The sequence below is a fragment of the Astyanax mexicanus genome, chromosome 15 (assembly GCF_023375975.1).
Source record: "Astyanax mexicanus isolate ESR-SI-001 chromosome 15, AstMex3_surface, whole genome shotgun sequence".
Taxonomy (NCBI): Eukaryota; Metazoa; Chordata; class Actinopteri; order Characiformes; family Acestrorhamphidae; genus Astyanax; species Astyanax mexicanus.
The window spans coordinates 15,901,467-15,924,020 of NC_064422.1; the positions used below are offsets into that span (position 1 = coordinate 15,901,467).

General features: G+C 37.8%; 1 protein-coding gene across 3 annotated transcripts in view; it reads left to right on the top strand.

Moving 5' to 3' along the window:
• The window catches only part of LOC103022911 (zinc finger MIZ domain-containing protein 1), an 87,286-nt gene that overhangs the window by 22,304 nt on the left and 42,428 nt on the right, over positions 1-22,554 (top strand). Inside the window, exon 1 of one of the 3 annotated variants that reach the window (XM_049464484.1) lies at positions 6,175-6,218. The exons of the other annotated variants lie outside the window; for them this stretch is intronic. The gene's annotated coding sequence lies outside the window, so the exon portion shown is untranslated. Of the gene's footprint in view, positions 1-6,174; positions 6,219-22,554 lie in introns of those variants that run through there. 3 annotated transcript variants of the gene reach the window in all.

Genomic DNA, 22,554 nt, shown 5'->3' on the forward strand with positions numbered 1-22,554 from the left:
TTATAATCTTATTTTCTGTACTTGCTGTAACTTTGGGAAGGAGAGTAACGTAATTCAAATTCTCTGTATGTCCTATACATATGCAGTATTGACAATAAAACTACTTGACTTAAATTTACTTGACCATGAACCTTGGTGTGGACTCTGGTTTGGACTTTCAAGTATGAAAACAATGCCTACAAAATCTGAACATTGCATATTTTAACATTTTCTGGGAATTTAAAAGGCATTAAAGTCCCATATTCAGCTGCTTCTATCATTTTGATGCACAAGAGAATACTAGGATGCAGAGGGCATGGCAAAAATAATCACTGACTAATCAACAAATCTGGAAAATAGTCTTCAGATTAGTTGACTACCAAAATAAGCATTAGTTGCAGCCCTAATTTTTACACTGCTAGTGTGAGCTATATCTGACATTCTGAAAAGGCTGAACAGTCCATTCTTCACGTGAAGCATTGAGCTGTGGAGCAGTGACAGGATTCCTGCAGGTCCCTAGCGGTAAGCTAGCTTACATAGTAACATTAGCGGCGGGTTAGCTACATTACCAGGGAGAGAACTAAGGTTAGTGGAGAGCTAGCTAACATGGTAACATTAGCGGCAATTAGCTACATTACCCAAGAGAGAACTAAGATTAGCAGGAAGCTAGCTAACATTAGTGACGAGCTAGACAACATATTAATGTTTGCAGAAAGTTAGCTGGTTAGTTTTGATTTCCAATACAACAAATCATTTTCTACCAAATAAAATATTATATTATAAATTAAATTTATAAATTATAAATGTATAAATTATATTTATTGCGGTCTTAAAAAGCATTAAATTTTACTTTTAAAACGGTGCAAGAACCCTGAATGAAACTGTGTTCTCTGAAATTATTGAGCTCTGTCTAATAATTTTAGGGATGAGATGATGAGGTAATCATCCAACATCATTACTAACCTGAACCCTGTTGTTGAATGCAATCAAATCCTCCCATTTATTAAGTTTTAGTATTAATAGTGTATCTGCAACTGTATTGGAACATAGCAGATGGTTTTGTCTGTTTCCTCTCAAGAGTGGTTTGTAATAATGTGTGTGTGTGTGTGTGTGTTTCCTTGCTTTTCCTGTGTGGTTTTACTGTTATCAGCTCCAGTCCTGTGTCAGAGAGGCCAGCGGCAGGAACAGGCTTGTTCTCCTTTTTCCTGAAACACACATACACTCACACACACACACACACACACACACACACACACTAAAGCACACACAGGATGTCAGCTTTGAGCATTTAATAGTAAGCTTTATTGAGTCTACAGTTATTACAGTCGTGTTCTGTAATTAAATAATAAATGCTCTTTTTTTGGCTTATCAAGGCTTTAGCTCCAGCTCCAGCTTGCAGAGGATGTGTGCATCATGACACATCATGACACAGGGTTCTTTTAGGGTTCTTTAGTAAAGCAAAGTGTTTTATGTATACAGTAGAACAATGGCAGATAACTACTTGTGTGCCTAATCTGTGCTTAATCTGGTTGAAATGTTTTTTTTGTAATGTTGTACCATTATCACTCATTATCATAAATCAGCCTGGTAAGGACCCTTTAACCCTCTCAGACCCTGCGTCCATTACAATGGACATCATGTATTTTTTTATGTTTAATTGTTTTATTGCACATATTGAACAAGTTACTAAGCCCCGCCCATTGCACTGGAACAAAAACTAATTTCTTTGGTTTGCATTCTTGGTTTCTTTAAACTTTTAAGCTTTTACATTTTTTCTTTGACACTACAACAGTGCCCTCATATAATGGCAACATAATAGAATAGAACAGAATAGAATAGAATAGAATAGAATAGTTTGAACATAGAGACATACACATTCTACAATGCATATGTACCTTTCATACAATTGTACAAAGAATAGGACTCTCACTGCACTGGAAAAAACTTAACTCAGATTAGGGCATGGTAGCACTAGAGCCAGCGAGGCAAAGTAAGGCTTATTTTACTTATTTTATATCATTTAGAACACTTTATCATGTTTAGGGATGGTTTGTGAAACAAAAAGGTTAAAATTAAATATAAGATTAAGACAAAGTTAAACACAACCTCCAATGCAATGAACATTGCTCAGTGATAGAATTCCACCTGTGCAAGTCGAAAAATTTCCTCACAACAAGGGCTGTGCGATATATCATTTAAGCATCATCATCATGCACCCTCATCAGCATGCGCAGGATGTGAGATGTCACTTAAAGCAATTAAATCAAATATGTCATGTTGCAATGTTTGGATTCTTGACATCTTGATATCTAGAAGTAGATACACAGTGTTGTCTCTGTGTCTGTGTAAGTGACAGGCTGCTGCTGCCTAAGAAATGGGAGTGGGGGCTTCTATCCACATGGTTGGGCACAAGCTTCTAAACGCACGTGTGGAAAGCTGTGCACCTCATTCCAGCACAGTTTTGCTTAGATGGTCCAGTTACAGCTGAAATCACGCTTTTAATCCCAGAAAAACGCTCTTATTTTTCAATATCGTGCAGCCCTACTCACTACTAAATATTCCACAGTCAAATGTCAGTGGTACTGTACCATATGAGTGGAAGAATCGACTGGGAATGACAGCAACTTGCTCTGTCAACATGTAGATATATTGTCCAGCTCTACGTGAGGTACGTGTTTTCCTTTGGACAGTGACAATATATTATTATATATTCTGTTCTTATGCAGCTGTAGTATAAGTAAAGCTGTGCTACAGTGCTGAACCCACAGCCCATCGTACATTCAGCTGTGTTTACCCTGGGGACTGATGGTGTGTGTGTGTGTGTGTGTGTGAGTGTGTTCGCCCTCAGTTAGACGGTTCATTAGTCATTAGGTCTGCGGTCAGTAGACCTGGAACACTCACTTCCTGCTACCAGTCTGTGCGGTTATGACGAGCAAGTGATGTTTCTTGAGGAGTGAAGTTACGCAATACAGAGAGAGATGGTGGACATGTTTTAAAGGGCCATTGTTTCATTTTTGTATCATTATAACGACTCAAATGCTGAGTCCAGGAGCTGTAATTATATATATATTTAAGTGTTGGGCAGTATAGTTAAAATATTATTCCATGATATTTAAATACAATCTTACGATACATGTTATTTTCTATTTTTTGCTGCAAATCATTCAATTAAACAGGATTTTTTGCAATATCTCTATTAAAATGTGCAGTTTTATCAGTGTCAATTAAGCACTGATGATATCCACAATATGCCTAAAAAGTATATTGTTGATACAATAAGAACATTTATCATTATACAGTAAAATATTAATTTTTATAGTGCCAACCCCAACCATGTACCCAATACACCTTATATACCCTTTAAACCATTATTTAGGGTATATAACCTATTACCCTGTTTCCATTAACTATTTTCCCAGTTCTACACCCTTTAAACTATTGCCCTGATTCTATACCCTATCAACTTCTATACCTTAATAACCATTGCACTGTTTTTTATACCCTATCAAATGCTGTACCAGTTCTATACCCTATTAACTATTGTCCCAGTTCTATACCCTATTAACTATTGTCCCAGTTCTATACCCTATAAAATGTTGTCCCAGTTCTATACCCTATCAACTATTGTCCCAGTTATCTACCCTATCAACTATTGTCCCAGTTCTATACCCTATAAACAACTGCACTGGTTCTATACCCTATTAACTATTGTCCTAGTTCTATACCCTATCAACTATTGTCCCAGTTCTATACCCTATTAACTACTTCACGGGTTCTATACCCTATCAGCTGTTGTTCCAGTTCTATAACTAATTAACTATTGCACTGGTTCAATACCCTATCAACTGTTGTCCCAGTTCTATACCTTATTAACTATTGCACGGATTCTATACCCTGTTAACTATTGTCCCAGTTCTATACCCTATAAACTACTGCACTGGTTCTATACCCTATTAACTCTTGTCCCAATTCTATACCATATTAACTATTGCACTGGTTCTATAACCTATTAACTATTGTCCCAGCTCTATACCCTATAAACTACTGCACTGGTTCTATACCCTATTAACTATTGTCCCAGTTCTATACACTATTAACTACTGGACTGGTTCTATACCATATTAACTATGGTCCCATTTCTATACCTTATTAACTATTGCCTATCAAACTATTGACTCAATTGAGATCAATACTCCATCACCTATTGCTTATTTCTATACCCTATCAGCATGTTCTTTTTCAGGGAGTCTGCAGTTGGAACACTGGAGCAGTGAGGCTAATAAAGTTAATGGAAGCTGTTCTTTCTCAGCTCTTTATATTTCCCAGAATGCCCAGAATGCCATCTGTCAGCGCAGGCTCTTTATCTGGAACAGGGTGAGGCTGAAATGAAAAACTGATTATAAACTGTGTTTCTTCAAACAGCTGCAGAAAAACGCTGATTTGAATCTCAGAGACACAGCAGCCCAAGACACCCCCCCTCTCCACTCAGGCTCATTAGCATGCGCAGCACAAGTTCGAATACATTTCACACCCAAACCGCCCAATCACTGACTCCTAATCCTCATACTCAATTACAGCAGCCCTCAGTTCAAAGGCCGGTTCGTCTCCCGGTGACATTTTATTAAAAGTCAGCTGCTGGATGCAGATTGGATTTAGTTTGCATCATGAGAACGGTTAATCACTGCCACCAGGGGCTGCGACTTAATTAACCAAGAGTGAGAGATGTTAGAATAAGACATCCACAGTACTACAACACAAATATTTTGATTATATCCAAACCTATTAGGGAACCTACACAGGTCATCATATACAGTATGTATATACAGTTCAATCAATTTGTTTGCATTTTTCTTTAAATTGAGAGATGAAATGTTTCTGTAGATCTCTGTGTTCATTGTACTGCTGTCGTTGTGCCTGACATCATCAATGAAGATTAATAAGCCCACCCCAGAAGAAGCCAAGCAAGTCCAGGGCATGACACTACCTCCACTGTGTTTCACAGATGAGCTCATATGTTTAAAATCATGAGCAGATCCTTTCTTTTTCAGAACTTTAGCCTTTCCATCATGTCTGTAAAGATGGATCTTTGTCTCTGTACTTCTGTACTTGTGACCAATATCAGCCTGTGTACTTTTTTTTTTGAAGTCTTCTGTGAAGAGTAGATTGTGATTTTTTTCACTTCTGCTCTCTGGAAGTTGTTGCTGAACAACTAACAGCTATTTCAGGGTCTTTCTTTACAGCACTCACAATGTTTCTGTCATCAACTGTAGTTGTTTTTCGGGGTCTACCTGTTATTGTTATCTGTTACTTAGTACACCAGTGAGGACTTTCTTCTTCAAGAGATTCTAAATGGTTGTACTGGTCATGCCCAATATTTATCTGCAAAGGATCTGATTGATTTTCCATCTTCTATCAGAAATAAAGGATTGACCTCACTGTTACTACACTGTTAATACTTTTGGAAGGGAGTGTATGTATTTTATATATAGGCCGTTCATGACATTTTTTTTAATTGGACAATATGTTGTCCCGGAAATTATTCCAATAAACTGTAATTCTCATAAAATAATGTTATGCCATTAATGACACAATAGAAAATAATGCAATTACACAATTTTAAAGGGTGAATTCTCCAGTTCACATGCATGCTAAGTGGATGGGCAATATAGCCCCTAAATAACATCATGATATTTCAGTGTATTTATGCATTAATGATGTTCAATCATTCATTTCAAAAATACACTGCTGCAACAGAATATATGTTAAAGTTTTATTTCATGCAAGTATAGCAGTTTCAAACATTCAGGGCATGAAACATAAAATCTGTAAACTTTTGTCTATTTAACAGTAATTTACCAATAGTTTGATACTGATTAAAATAATAATAACCAAATAAAGATATCTATTTCACTTTCATCACAGTCTGTTTTATTGGTCGGATAAGGTCTGTTTATATAGAATGATGATGATGATAATGATAAAATCTAGCAAATGGCAAATCTGTACCAACCGGTTTTCATTGGGGACTATTTTGTGATTCTTTACATGTATCCTTCCACTGTTTTAGCAGTGGAACTGTGTTCTCTGGAATATTTGCGCTCTGTCCAGTGCTACATTAATTGATTAATGTATTGATAAGGCTGGTGTGTGATGTCTGTTGTTGTTGAGTTTCCAGGTGAGATGTGAGAACAGATGGGGCAGAGTAAATGATTTTGGATGACCCTAAACCACAATCACAGGTAAAATGACCTCATCTGACCTGATAAACACACACCCAGTACAAGATATAGCATGTTTATGAGTGTCTGTGTGTGTGTGTGTGCCTGGTGTAGTGTGTGTGTAGGAGTAGTCTGGTAGACAACAAATGACATAGCTGACCACAGGTGGACCACAAACACAATAACATGATGCTATTTTTATTCATATGCAGGCTCTCTCTCTCTCTGCGGTTCTTAGTAATGATCCTTGCACGGCCGCTGTTGTGCTGAGGGGTGAATTATCCAGTCAGTGCTCATGTTGAGTGTGTTAAATGTGTGTTTGTGTTTATTCACATCCTTTTGCAGAGCTTTTGAATAATGTTTGTATTTTTTACAATTAATTTGGTTGTAGTTCTTATCAACTATTGTCCTGTTTCTATACCCTATCAATAACTAGGTTTATTGTCCTTGTTCTATACCCTATTAAGTTTTGCCCTGGTTCTATACCCTATTAACAACTAGGCGTATTGTCCTGGTTTCATTCCCAATCAGCTTTTTGATATGGTTCTATACCCTATCAAACAACTAGGTATATTGCCCTGTTCTTTACCCTATGAATTATTGACCTGGCTGTATACCCTATAAGCTTTTTGATATGGTTCTATACCCTATCAAACAACTATGCATATTGCCCTGCTCTTTACACTATGAATTATTGATCTGGCTTTATACCCTATCATCTTTTTGATAGGCTTCTATACCCTATTAACAACTAGGTATATTGCCCTGTTCTATACCCTAAGAATTATTGACCTGGGTTTATACCCTATTAGCTTTTTGATATGGTTCTATACCCTATTAACTACTAGGTTTATTGCCCTGTTCTATACCCTATGAATTATTGATCTGGCTTTATACCCTATCAGCTTTTTGATATGATTCTATACCCTATTAACAACTAGGTATATTGCCCTGTTCTATACCCTAGGAATTATAGATCTGGCTTTGTACCCTATCAGCTTTTTGATATGGTTCTATACCCTATTAAAACTAGGTATATTGTCCTTGTTCTATACCCTATGCATTGTTCTATTCCCTATCAGCTATTAATTTGGTTCTATCAGTTACTGCCCTGGTTCTGTACCCTTTTAGCTGTTGCCCTGGTTCTATACCCTATCAGCAACTAGGTGTACTGAACTTGTTCTGTACCCTATTTAGTATTGCCCAGGTTGTATACCCTATGAACTTTTGGCCTGTTTTAATACCCCTTTAGCTTTTTGTTATGGCTCTATTGTCAACAACAATGACTATTGTCCTTGTTTTATACTATATTAAGTGTTTCTCTGGTTCTTTACACTATCAACAATCAGGGCTATTGTCATGGTTCTATGCCCTATCAAGTGTTTTCCTGGTTCTCTACCCCATCATCTATTAACCTAGTTTCTATACCCAATCAATTATTGCCATGTTTCTCCATCAACCATTGGCATTGTTTTATACACTGTTAGCTATTGTCTTGGTTCTATACCCTATTAACTATTGCTCTAGATATATACCCTAATAATTATTGACCTTGTTTTATACCCTTTCAGCTTTTTTTATGTTTTTTATCTTTTCATTCTCAACAGCTAGGACTATTGTCCCTGTTGTATACCCTATCAAATGTTTCCCTAGTTCTATACCCTATCATCAACTAGGGCTATTGTCAGGGTTTTATGCCCTATTAAGTGTTTTCCTGGTTCTGTACTCTTTTAGCTATTTTCCTGGTTCTGTACCCCATCAATTATTGACCTAGTTTTTTAACCTGTCAACTTTTTGTTCTGGTTCTATATTGCACATTGCATATTGAATTCTGCCGTGATTTGGGCAGCTGCAGTTTTATGTTTTTTGGATACAATCCAGGTTATCACCCGAACATCCCTTTCAGACAGCTTCCTCTTGCGTCCACAGTTAATCCTGTTGGATGTGGTTCGTCCTTCTTGGTGGTATGCTGACATTACCCTGGATACCGTGGCTCTTGATGCATCACAAAGACTTGCTCTTTTGAACTCTGTTATGTCACCCATAATGTTGTGTGCATTGCAATATTTTGAGCAAAACTATGCTCTTACCCTGCTAATTGAACCTTCACACTCTGCTCTTACTGGTGCAATGGGCAATTAATAAAGATTGGCCACCAGGCTGCTCCAATTTATCCATGAAACCTCCCACACTAAAATGACAGATGTTTCAGATTGTGTTTTCTGATCTTTCTATGAAATGCCGTTAGATAAATTGAAACACACTCTGGCAATGTATTAAAGGACTGGGAGATGTCAAATCCCATACCAAGCAGAGAGAGAGAAAGAAGAGTGAAAGAGAGCGAGAGAGAGAAAGAGAGAGAGAGAGAGTGCTAAGAATATGACAGATGTTTGCTCTGCTTGAGTTGAAGCCCTTTGGCAACCTCACAGTCTAGCTGTGTGTGTGTGTGTGTGTCGTTTTCACCACCTGGCCCATTTACTTACACAGCTAAAAATTAGCATTACACACACTCTAATCACCTCATGTGTGATATGCGCCAAAATGTCCTATCTATAATGTGTGTCTGTGTGTGCACGTGCACAAATGTGTGTGTGTGTGTGTGTGTGAAGACAAAAATGGCAACAGTATATCTGCTTGCAGATAAAAGCCATTAGCGTTGCACTGTGCTTTCTAGGAATGCATCAATATGGCAACTGTGTACCATTTTCAATATCGATTTCTTTTTTACATTTTCATGGTGATACATAAAATGCTTTTAGAGTGTTATTATTGGTAGGGTCAGTGTTGTAGGGCTCTTACTCTTAGTATTCCAGTCTTTAGGGCTTTTGTTGTTTGTAAGGTCAGTCTTTACGTCTGTAACTCTTGGTAGGGTCAGTCTTTAGGGCTGTAACTCGTGTTAGGCCCATGCTTTAACACTGTAATTCTTGGTAGGGTCAGTGTTAAAACTATAACTCTGGGTATGGCCAGCGTTTAAGGCTGTTGCTCTTGATAAAGCTGTGATATTTGGTGGGGTCGTTCCTTAAGGCTGTAACTCTTGGTGGGGTCAGTTTTCAAGTCTGTAACTCTTGGTAGAGTCAGTCTTTGAACCTCTAGCTCTTGTTAATTCCAATCTTTAAGGCTGTAACTCTTGATAACGACAGTCTTTAAAGCTGTAACTTTTGGTAGATCGGTCTTTAAGGCTGTTTACTCTTGGTGGCGTTGGTCTTTAAGGCTTTATCTCTTAGTAGGGTCTGTGTTTAAGGCTGTATCTCTTGGTAGAGTCAGTCTTTAAGACTGTTACTCCTAATAATACAAGTCTTTATGGCTGTTATTCTTGATAATGCCAGTCTTAAAGGCTGTATCTTTTGGAAGGATCAGAATGTAAGACTGAAGTCGTGGTAGGGTCAGTCTTTAAAACACTAGCTTTTGTTAATTCCAATCCTTAAGGCTGTAACTCTTGATAATGCCAGTCTTTAAGGCTGTAACTATTTGTAGAGCGGTCTTTAAGGCTGTTACTCTTGGTGGCGTTGGTCTTTAAGGCTTTATCTCTTGGTAGGGTCTGTATTTAAGGCTGTATCTCTTGGTAGAGTCAGTCTTTAAGACTGTTACTCCTGATAATACAAGTCTTTATGGCTGTTATTCTTGATAATGCCAGTTTTAAAGGCTGTATCTTTTGGAAGGATCAGAATTTAAGACTGAAGTCGTGGTAGGGTCAGTCTTTAAAACTCTAGCTTTTGTTAATTCCAATCCTTAAGGCTGTAACTCTTGATAATGCCCGTCTTTAAGGCTGTAACTATTGGTAGAGCGGTCTTTAAGGCTGTTACTCTTGGTAGCATTGGTCTTTAAGGCTTTATCTCTTGGTAGGGTCGGTCTTTAAGGCTGTAACTCTTGGTGGGGTCAGTTTTTAAGGCTGAAGTCTTGGTAGGGTCAGTCTTTAAAAATCTAGCTTTTGTTAGTTCTAGTCCTTAAGGCCGTAACTCTTGAAGGGGTCAGAATTTAAGGCTGTAACTCTTGAACAGGTCAGAATATAAGGCTATATCTCTTGATAGTAACAGTCCTCATAGTATTTGTAAATAAGTGTGTCTCAAGAGTGTGAGAGATCAAGTGTGTGTCTGTGTGTGTTGGATGAAATGCCAGCCCATGGGTGTGTGTGATTTTGTGTGTGAAAATTGTGTGGAAACAAACAAAATGACCCTTCATTTAAAGTGTATTGAAAGTGGATGCAGATATAGGCAAATGCTGACGATGTGTGTGTGTAAGTGTATGTGTGTGTGAGACAGTGCAGGAGTGACAGCATGGACATGTAAAGTTGAAGATTTGCATATTCCGGCCCAGCTGCAGTATAATCTACAAACACACACATTGTAAATTATCTGGCAACAAAGAAGGCTGATGAAGTGTTGCAATCTGGTAGAGACATTCCTGGGGAAACCCTCGCTGTGTGTGGGTGAGCATTGTCCTGCTGAAATTGCCAGTTGAAAGCCCTGCCATGAGTCATGAGACATGTGGCCACAGGATATCCTGCACATATCACTGAGCTGTTAGTGTCCCTTCTTTCACTACTAGGGGTAACCGACTTTTGTGTGCAATGGCTCCCCAGACCATCACACCAGCAGTTGGGCTGTTTGTCATTCCAAAGCAAAGGCAGGATTGTAGTGCTCACCATGAGATCTTCATAATCAAATCTAATCGTTTTGTTGCCTTAATATTTTGACAGTGAGTGTACATATTGAGTAAAAAGCAAGCAGTGAGATATGAGTAGTTATTGCACATGTGGTGCTCTCTCTCTCTCTCTCTCTAACAGGAAAGGGCTAATTTCCTGAGGTTGAGGTGGATCAGGGCTTCAGAGGAAAGTGTGTGTGTGTGTGTGTGTTGTGTAAGGAGTTCGACTGTGTATAAACTGTTCCTCGTCTGCTTAGGCCAAGCACAGAGGTTCTTTATACAGGGGGCTGAAATAAATGAATGCGTGTGTGTGTGTGTGTGTGTGTGTGACATTCAGTACTGTTTGTAAACTTAACTGTGTTGAGTGAGACTGCGTGAGGAGTTTCAGCTGAGGTCATTATTTTCATATTTGCTTTGTGCATGTGTGTGTGTGTGTGTGTGTAAGCAGTAAGTGGCTGTTGACAGGGTGACGTGTTGCTGTGGTGATATGAAAACTACTTTACTGTTTTTAGATTTGCAGATTTCCACTAAGGCTAGCTACGATTAGAGGCTAATGCCGCCAGCAGCACTACACTGAGGAATGCTGAGTGTTTTGGTAAGCGTTAGCATTACCCACTAACTGCACTAGCTCTTTAACCTAGCGGGTAATGCTAACACTGCTCCAGCAGTGCTAGCCGGGGTTAGCAGCACTCACCTCTGAATGGCAAAAGAGCTAGCGCTTAGCACGGTTAGTGGGTAATGCTAATAATGCTTCAGCAGTGCTAGCCGGGGTTAGCAGCAGGGTACAGGCTGATCATACTTACCTCTGAACAACAAAAGAACTAGCACTTAGCACGGTTACCAGGTAATGCTAAAACTGCTCCAGCTGTGCTAGCCGGGGTTAGCAGCAGGGTACAGGCTGATCATACTTACCTCTGAACAACAAAAGAACTAGCACTTAGCACGGTTACCAGGTAATGCTAAAACTGCTCCAGCTGTGCTATCCAAGGTTAGCAGCAAGCTACAGACCGGGGTTCGCAGCAAGGTACAGGCTGATAATACTCAACTCTGAATAGCAAAAGAACTAGCGCTTAGCCCAGTTAGTGGGTAATGTTAAGGCTGCTCCAGCAGTGCTAGCCGGGGTTAGGAGCAGGCTACAGGCCGATAATGCTCTCCGCGCTTCGCGCGGTAAGCAGATAATGCTAATACTGCTCCAGTCTCAGTGCTGGAGAACAAAACAGAAACTCCCTTATAATGTTTAGCTTTACTCCTCCTTACAATGTAACTGATAAAATGTATACATAAGGCACAGCAGATTTTAAGGTGCACTGATGATTTTTGGGAAAATTAAAGCAATTTAACAGGGCCCCATAGTGTAAAAATTACATTGAGTTACTTTAGGCGCCCATTGTTGACACAGATGTGCAACTTAACACACGCAACATGTCGAGGCCCTCTAGTAAGAAGTACTGCCAATAGAATTGGACTCTCTGGAGCAGATAATTAAACATGCACCTATCAGCACTGTGCTTAATGCCAGGCGTGGTCTAGAAAGGTATTAACCCCCCCTGTTCTCTGAAATAATGGAGCTCCAGCTAATACTTTTGGATGGGATGGCATGAGAAGACTTAAGCAGTTGGGGATGAGGTGATCAATAGATTGGTGGTTGGTGATCACTTATCCAACAACCTGACTTCACTAATGCTGGTGGCGCTAAAAGTAATCAATCAAATCCTCACAGAAGTTCATCTCTGGACAGTAGAGACAGTTAAAATGAGCAGGCATTACAATACTTTTGTCTCTATAGTGTATTTCCACACTGTTGTAGTTTGGCACAGCAGTGTGAGTGCGTGTAAGTTCTGCTGTTTACTCTCCTGCCGCTGATATCAAGATTACTAGAGACATAGATTAAGTGTGAGGGAGAGAGAGAGAGACAGACAGAAAGAGAAAGAGAGTGAAAGAGAGAGAGAGGGATCGAGAGTGACTTGCTCTGTTTGAAGTGCTGGTGAGCGTAACCTGAGCTGAACAAACAGAATGTGATATCTGCCGGAGAATCTGAATCTTTAGTTCTAGTACACAGTGTACCAGGAGTTCGTCCGAGTGCAGGTGTGCTGCAGAAATGTGTCAGTATCTTTCCAAGAATACATGAGGTACGGTACAGCATACCACAGGAAAGAAAAAAAATGACCAAAGTCTCCTTATCTAGGCAGAAACTCTTTATTTCCTAAGTAAAACACATTCATACGGAAAGTAGTAGTTTTACACCACAGTGTTTATTAAAACTCTTCAAAGCTCTCTTTATGGAGTTTAGCATTTATTTATCAGACAATGTTGGAACAGTATTTTTATTTGATAGAGACTTTTATTTGATTTGAGACATCATGAACCCATTCATATTTAGGGCCTTATTTTAGCAATCTATAGCACACCGGTTGAGCTTGATTTGATGTCACTGTTTCTTTGGAATCATGAGGATCCAAAAAAATATGCCTTGCACAGCTCATACTAATTCTCTTAATTAGTCATAAGTATGTTTTGGGCATAAAAAATAGTGAAATAAACCAATAAGTGTTCCAGTCGTCTTTACCTTTAAGAAGCAGGTGTGTTCTGACTTTGGCGCATTGATATCTAAACAGCAATGTTATTTTATTCTTTATTCAGTTTATTGTTGATGTAAAAACTGCATGGCTAAGATAGGAATTGCTTCTAAAAGTTGACTGTTGTCAAGGTTTTAATCAGTCAGTGGCGCACTGTATTTCCCACCATCAAGATAGAAACATGCTAGGTATTTACCTGAACACACCTCACTTCCAGACCACTACGCTCATCAGTGTAGATATATTCCTAAACTCTGATGCTATTTTAACAGCTCGAGCGCAAGGCGTGAAAAAAAGACTGTGGACGGGTGTATGATAAGGCCGTTAATGTTTGCACAACTCATCCCAAATGCCTTAAAGCCCAGAAAAGTCAACATCACTTCTGGACATGGTTAACAAAACATCTTCTGTTTTGCACAGAAAAATTGTGAGTGTACACTATATTGCGAAAAACGTATTCATCTGTCTGTCATTGCACATACCCATAGGGTTTATTTTGGTGTCGGTTCATCCTTTTGCAGCTTATAACAGCTTTAGAGAAGGATTTACGTGAGGTTTAAAAGTATGTTTATGGATTTTTTTTCTTCCAGAAGCACATTTGTGAGGTCAGACGCTGATTTATCTTTATTTTAAAGTTGTTATATCGTCTTGAGGTCAGGACTCTGTGCAGGCCAAGCAAGTTCTTCCCCACCAAACTCACTTATCCGTGTCTTTACGGGCCTTGGTTGTACACTGTTCCAACTGTTCCAGCAAAGTTGGGAGCAGAAAAATGTCCAAAATCCCTTGGTTTGCTAAAGCATCAAGAGTTTCTTTCACTGGAACTAAGAGCCGAAGTCCAACTACTGTAAGGGCGTTTTTCACACCAGCAAAATTTAGTCCAGTTAAAACAAACTCTGGTCCATTTGTAACTTTAGTGCAGTTCGATTGAGCAGGAAACAGTGAAAACTGTAATCGCACTCAAACGCGGATCAAAAGAACGGTCCAGTCCCAAAGGAATTCTGAAGCGGTTAACTTGTGGTGAGAATGTGATCCAGTCTCAATCTGACCCAGCTTTTAAATATAGTCCATTTATTTGAGCTAAACTGCTGATAAGTCGCAGTTTAACTGTAATAAACACAGCTATAAACAAATGCTGTGTCCATGCACGCGCGGTCTGTGCTGCGTACACTGCTCACAGCCGTGTGACTCGGTTTACTATGTGTATATATCTGTGCTACACGTCCAAACACTGTGTTTGAAAGCGTAGCGTTTCAGCGTTGAGAGTTAAAGCACAGATATAAGCGCTGGAACACAGAATCTTTTCACTATATTTACTTTTTTCGTATATTTATATTTACTCCCACGTCAGACAGCTCTGGCCAATCAATTTTGGTGTGTTTAGCTTTATGCCAGTGTGAAACCAAACCAAACAAAGGGAGAAACGCTCCAAGTAAACAAACTTATTAACTGATTCCAACCAGAAAAAAAAAAACTACAGGTGTGAAAACGCCCTAAAACAACCCCATACCATAATCCCCCCTCCACCAAACTTTACATTTGGCACAATGCAATCAGACAAGTACCATTCTCCTGGCAACTGCCAAACCCAGACTCATCCATCAGATTTCCAGACGGAAAAGCATGCTTTGTCACTCCAGAGAACACATCTCCGCTGCCCTAGAGTACAGTGGCTGTGTGTTTTAAACCACTGCATGCAATGCTTTGCATTGCACTTGGTGATGTAAGGCTTGGATGCAGCTGCTTGGCAATGGAAGCTCATTCCATGAAGCTCTCTACGCTTTACTGTTCTTGAGCTAATCTGAAGACCACATGAAGTTTAAAGCATTTAGCCATCTTACTTTTTGTGATACTACTCTTACTGATGGTACTGCAAGAAAAAAATATGTAGATAATGTAAATAATGTAAAATTGATTTGTAATGTAAAGAAAGTGTCGGACATGCAGTGTGTGTACCAGTATAAGCTGACTGCTCAGTTCCCAGCGTTTAGCTTTCATTATATGCTATTTATACTGTTATCCAGAGAGAGAGAGAGAGAGAGAGAGGGAGAGAGATGGGGATGGAGAGAGAGAGTGAGGGATTATGACAGCGGAATATTTCTTTAATTATGTGACGCAAACAGGCTGCCATGCTCTGACCTGGTTTCATTTCTTTCAAGCTGGAAAAAAAGCTTTCATACCAAAACACACGCACGCACACACACACATGCACACATACTCACACAGGCACTCAGCCAGCAGTCTGACCCCACGTCCAATATACACACTTTCAGAGAGAGGAGACACACTCTGTAGTGTGTGTGTGTGGTGGAATAAGACTCTCTCGTGTAGCTCATCTGTTTTTTTCAGACCCACAGGGAAAAATCACACACACACACACACACACACACACACACACACACTCGCACACACACACACTCGCACAGTTATTAGAGCAGGAAAATGAGTCAGAGTGTCTGTGCTGAGAGGTCACTGAGGGAACAAGCTCGTTCTTTTCTCTGCTAAGTGTGTGTGTGTGTGTGTTATGGTTTAGGAGCTGGAGGGAAGGGTAAAAACTGATGATGGAAAATATGTAGAGAGAAATAGATGAACAGAAACACTGAAAGCAGTACAATTAAAGCGATAGTTTAGACCAAAATCTAATGTACACAGTTCCAACCTCAGCCTCATGTTTGGTGTCTGAAAATTGTTTTATTTATTTTTGCACTACAGCTTCGAGGCTAATGTTGCTAACAAGTAATGGAAGCATATGTACACCAATTAGCATTGTGCTAACTTTAGGCATAATTCCTCACACACTCTCCTCACTGTGTGATTCCTGACACTGTATGACACACTGTTGCGTATTTATCTGCCCCCCAACATTGATAGATGTTGTTATTTGCTTGTTTCTGTACTAGGGCTGCAGCTATCGATTATTTTATTTTAGTAATTGAGTACTCTACTGAAAAATTGTTTCGAGTAATCGGATAAAACATAAGATAAGAGATTTCATAAAATTATTTATTTAGAAATGTATTGAATAATGAATGACCAATTGGTTTAATTTTTTAATTCACAACATACATTTCCACATTGCAAACACAAATACAAATAAATAAAACATAACATAAATACCACAAGTAATATTTTAATAATTAATAATTTAATAAATTAAGTTAAATTATTTAATCTTAGGATTTCTTGTAAGTATTAAATAAAGGGAATTAATAAATAATTAAGGCGTAAACATTGGCTTTATGTTGTGCATCTTAGCTAAATGTCAATACAGTAAGTTCATGGCCAGCTAACTTTATTTTTAAACTCCTCAGCACTGTGTTTACTAATTACCGTATTTTTCGGACTATAAGGCGCACTTAAAAACTTTTAATTTTCACAAAAATTGACAGTGCGTCTTAATTACGGTGCGCCTTTTGTATGGATTTTACTCGTCAGGTTGTAAGGAGCAGTAAACACACACTCCGTGCAGCGTTATAGAGAGTTTCAGTGCTATACAGAGTCCAGAGCCGTGCAGCTCCGAGGCTGGAGCAGCAATAGCATTAGCTAGATGCTAACCGCTAAGCTAGCTAGCTTATTCACTGTTCAGAGATCAGTATTATCTAAATTTTACTCGTCAGGTTGTAAGGAGCAGTAAACACACACTCCGTGCAGCGTTATACAGAGTTTCAGTGCTATACAGAGTCCAGAGCCGTGCAGCTCCGAGGCTGGAGCAGCAAATAGCATTAGCTAGCTTATTCACTGTTCAGAGATCAGTATTATCTAAATTTTACCCGTCAGGTGTAAGGAGCAGTAAACACACACTCCGTGCAGAGCCGTGCCGCTCCGAGGCTGGAGCAGCAATAGCATTAGCTAGATGCTAACCGCTTAGCTAGCTAGCTTTTTCACTGTTCAGAGATCAGTATTTTCTAAATTTAGCACTTTTAATACTGCTGGAGCAGTATTATTAGAGTTAGATGCTAATCGCTAAGCGTTCACCGTTCAGAGGTGAGTTATCGGCCTGTAAGTCTGTGCTGCTTTGCCTGGCTAGCATTAGCTAGATGCTAAGTGCTAACTCTCTCAGAGGTGAGTTTTATCAGCCTGTAATCTGCTTGTTTACCGTGTTAAAACAAGCTACGGGGGACGAATCGCTAGCTAATATCTCACTGTCTTACCAGAACACGCAGGATTACTCAGTGTAACGCTGTCGTTTAAGTTTGGGTTAACTTTACTAGTTTAGGTGACTAGCTAGCGTGCTAGCGGATAGCTATGCTAACGCTGGTGCAGCAAGCCTTAGTGGACATCTGGAAATCTAAGCTTACTGTAAATAAACTGAAGCACGTTACTCACCCAAATAAACAGTTTTCAGGAGAGGAATCTGTGTAGATTAATATCCAGCACTCGTTTGACTTTGAAAGAGCTAGATTTTGTATACTGAGACGCTCCACCGGCAAGCGACCACCCCCGGTGGGGGAAGGGAAACATGGCGCCACCCCTGTTCACTTTGATATAGGCACCCTTTCTAGTGTCACTTAACGCGCCTTATAATGCGATGCGTCCTATGTATGGAAAAATAGCAGAAAATAGGCGGGTGATTCTCACGAAAAACAGATTTAAAAGGGTTCACACTTGAAAAATTTCAAAAGGCATTTAAATATAAAATTTCTTTTTGTTATGCAAGACTAGGGTCTGAACTTTTTAGAAATACTTTTTTTTTTTAATTTTATAATTTTTTTCTGTATATTTTGCACCATTTTAGTCAGTCAGAGCACACACATTCTCAGTACCGCAACATGATAACACAGAACAGATATGGTTTAAAAGTTACACATTTGTTACTTTTTAAATAGATATTATTAACAGTTGTGCTCATATGTGTATATAACCCAGAAAATATTATATTTATAAGTTTCCCATTTTTTTTTATTTTATGATTTGTCTCATTACCGCAACAGATTTCATGATTCATGTCCTGTCTTTTCAGGATATTTAACTGAAAAATTACATGTATAATTTCTTATTTAGTACAGATGACCTATGAAGAAATACAATTTATCCAAATACCATTATAAACTAGAATTTGTTTTATAACAGTAAAATAATTAGTAAATAAATATGTGTTGCGGTAAAGAGAATGGTGTTTCGGTAAAGAGAGTCAATGTTTCGGTAAAGAGAGTCATTACAAGGATTCCTACTTAATTAACAATAACACTTTACACAACAAACACAGAGTGTGAATGCTGTGAATAAATAACAAATTCTAATGATGTACTTCTTGAGTTTTGTATGGAGTAGTAATATTGAACAAAATGTGGTATTTGCTGTTGAAAATTATTCTCAGTAAGACTCAAGCTGTGAAAATATCCTATTTTGAACTGTGTATTTTAATAAAACAAATTTCAACATACCTCATTAGACATAAATTCCCTAAAACTTTAAACATCACTGTATAACTAAATTGAAATGGAATGTTTAAATACAAAATAAGTAATTCAACATCTCATAAAACAACTTTTTTATTAAGTATTAATTTCATGACAGATATAAACATCAATGTACAACTAAATTGAAATTAAATATTTAAGTATGAAACAAGCAATTCAACATCTCATTAAACATCTTTGTATTAAGCATTAATCTCATGAAAAATGTAAACATCAATGTGCAACTAAATTAAAATTAAAGATAAAATTAAAGAAAGTTGTTTAATGAAATGTATATATGTGTGTATATATATAAATTTCATATATATAATATATACATTTCATGAAACAACTTTTATTGTTATAAACTGTTAATAAAGGTTGTTTCATAAAATGTGTATATATATCATGTATTGTTTTATATATTGTTTATTAGAAGTAAATAAAGGCTTTTTTATGAAACAATATATATATATATATATATATAAGTTCATGTCACTTAAAACATTAATTTCTCTTTACCGCAACAGTGAATCTCTCTACCGCAACAGGCCTTAAATTGTTGCGGTGTATGAGAAGGCTGTTGCGGAGTATGAGGGACCTTAACCTTCTTTGATCTCTGTGGGGCCACCATGATGCCTGGCTAAACTTTTGCTAGCTTTTTGTATTTAGACTTTAAAAACCTTAAAAATTCCCAAAACACAATAACATTTTCATTTTTTTAAACATTAAAAACTAGCTGTTTCGGTAATGAGAAACAAAAAGTTGTGTATGCTCGCTGACAACCAAGTTTTTAACATTTATCTGGAGAGGTATAAAATTAGGTGCTTACCTGGTAGCCATCTTGGGTGTCATACTAAAAGGTGTCCCCCCTCTCAAAATGGCTGTTTTTTTTCTGTTCCTTGTGGTCTTAAATGGTGCTTGAAAATTGTTGCGGAGGCTGAGAACATTGGTTCTGACCAAAGTTATTTTTCTAAATATTTTCTTTTCTTTTACCAATGAATTCCAAGTAATACATTTTTATTGACTGTAACAATTTACTTTATGAGATACATTTAAGTTTTTTATTATTTATTTATTTTAAATATTAAAATTGTGTAATTGAAGAGCCGAGATTCAGCAATGGACGCGTTGCGGTACTGAGAATTTCACACTAAATTATAAAAAATACATAATTTAAAATATCACAATGTCTACTTTTAATCACTTCCAATATAGCCTTTGATGAGATGTTTATAAACCAGTGTTTCCCAAATTGATAGCATTTACCTGTTCATCACACTCCTTAATGCCACCTCATTAGTCTGATTTCGTGAGAATCACCCAGGCGTTCTTTGATAGTGCGTCTTATAATACGGTGCGCCTTATAGTCCGAAAAATACGGTACCTAAAACCTATATTAAGTCTAGAACTTGTCTCTGTTGTAATAAACTAACCATGCACACACATTAGACAGTATTAATAATAATCAGCACTCCACAGCGCTGTCGTTATGTTATTATGGTACATTGTTAATCTCATTGATTTATTATTATTATTAAGTCAAATTTACCTGCTCAACGCTCTAAAAACCTCCGCCTCCTCCTCCTGATTCCCAGTGACGTAACGTTTAACGCGTTTCACAATAAAAGTCAGCGCTAAATTCCACGCTCTGCGTTTTAAAGCTAGTTAAACGATTATTCAAGGCACAGAAAATTAATCGATACATTTTTTAAATCGAGTAACTCGAATTACTCGAGTAATCGTTTCACCCCTATTCTGTTCTATCTGTAGTTTGTAATGTTGAATGATCAACATTTAATGTCAGGACAACATCTAATGGCGACATCTGTTTGATGTAGACTATGCCAGCCTATATAAATAGTGATGTAGAATAGTGATTGTGATGTCATATTGATGCAAAATACCAACAATTAATCAGTGTAAGTTGTGATATTACACGTCACACACCGAAGTCATACTGATGTAAAATATGTTAAAAAATGTATAGTTGTAAAATATAGAGGCCAAAACCCAATTTCTTCTAAACTTAATTAAGGCTCACACAACATAAAATTCCAAGGTTGTTAGACATTTGTATGTCTATGGTTAAAACATTAGATGATGTTAAGTCACCAAACTTTAGAACATTTGTCTACTCTTCTAGTCCTTATTATGTGCTTTGTCACTCTATAGTGTTTATTGTAATCTTGGAGATTATACTTGTATTTCTAGTGCTAAGCTGAAGAGACAAAACGATGATCTAAAACGATGGTTTTAGATCTTTTATCCCCACCACTCACAGCCTGTTAATGATTGCAGTATTGAACTACTTAATATTCCCAGTTTAATCATGTGCTTCCAGCTGTTGTTTCCAGTCTGTTCACACAGCTCACACTCTGTAGGTCTATATGTGTGTGTGTGTGTGTGTGTGTCACATCAGACTGCATCACACGTCCTGCACAGCTGTGGTCGCCCTGCTGTCAGCCGGTGTGTGTGCATGTGTGTGTGTGTGGTGGGGGTTGAATGGAGAGTGTTGTGTTAAGCTCACTAGTGTAGTGGTGAGCATATATGCAGATATACGCTGATTTACTGACTATTACATTTATTATACATTATAACGATATTGTTATTATTTTTTTCTGTTATTCAGTTTTTTTCAGTCAGATTTTCATCACAGATCTCAGCCTACAGTTTTTTGAGCAGTACTGCACCTCCAGATCAGTTTGTTCTGATTGTGTAATCTGTGCTTGTGTATAGTTTTTTTTTTTATTTATAGCTTTTTCAGCGTGATTGTCAGCCTCTCTATGGTGGTCGTGTTTTTGCTCTGAAATAGTAAAACATTTGGTTAAACCTTTGGTAAAACTCATTTATAAATAAATCGACGTATTAATGTGTAAAATATGCTCATGCACTTTTTAAACCTGACCTATAGTGTTTAATAGTTTTGCAGATATCATGAAGCAGGTGACACTAGAAATGACAAATAAAAACTGACATTCACTATAGATGAATAAAATAAACACGTAAAAAAGGAAAAATTGATACATAAAACATAAGGAATTTTTATCTTATGAAGAAAAAAATAATTAGATCAATAAAATAATACAACTATTTAAAATGAATAAAAAATAATTTATATAAAATAAAAACAAACAAACAAAAAAAGAATAATATCAGTTTCAGTTTCAAATCAGTAAAACAGCTCACCAAAACCTCAACCTGTCCAAATATTGGACAATAATTGATTAACTTTACAGGCCCTCACTCATTTTCATTTATTTAACTAAACTGAGTTTTATATTCTTAAATTATTATATTATTATATTCAGCCTCGCGCTTAATTCAGCTCCGCGCTGCCGGAGAGAGCGCCCGCGCGCGCCAGAGAGAGAGAGAGAGCGCAGCGCAGCGCGGCGAATTTTGCTTACCCTAGACTATATTTAGTATTAAAATGAAACCCCTTAAAATCAAGAGGGCTTCGCGACCCATCGTGGATCTTTGGCGACCCATAGGTTGGGTCGCGACCCATAGGTTGGGAACCACTGCTCTAGAGTCCATTGATGGCTTTGCATTGCTAATTGTGATAAAATGCTTGGATGCACCCATTGGAAATCCCGTTTCATGGAGCTCTATACGGACTGTTCTGGAGATATTTTGAAGTGATTGACTCTGCAGAAAGTTGATGACTGTGGATAACTTCCACCTGTAGCCATGGAAGTGGCATATTGTCGCTGTCCAATGAAAAACAAGCATCTTCATTTTTGT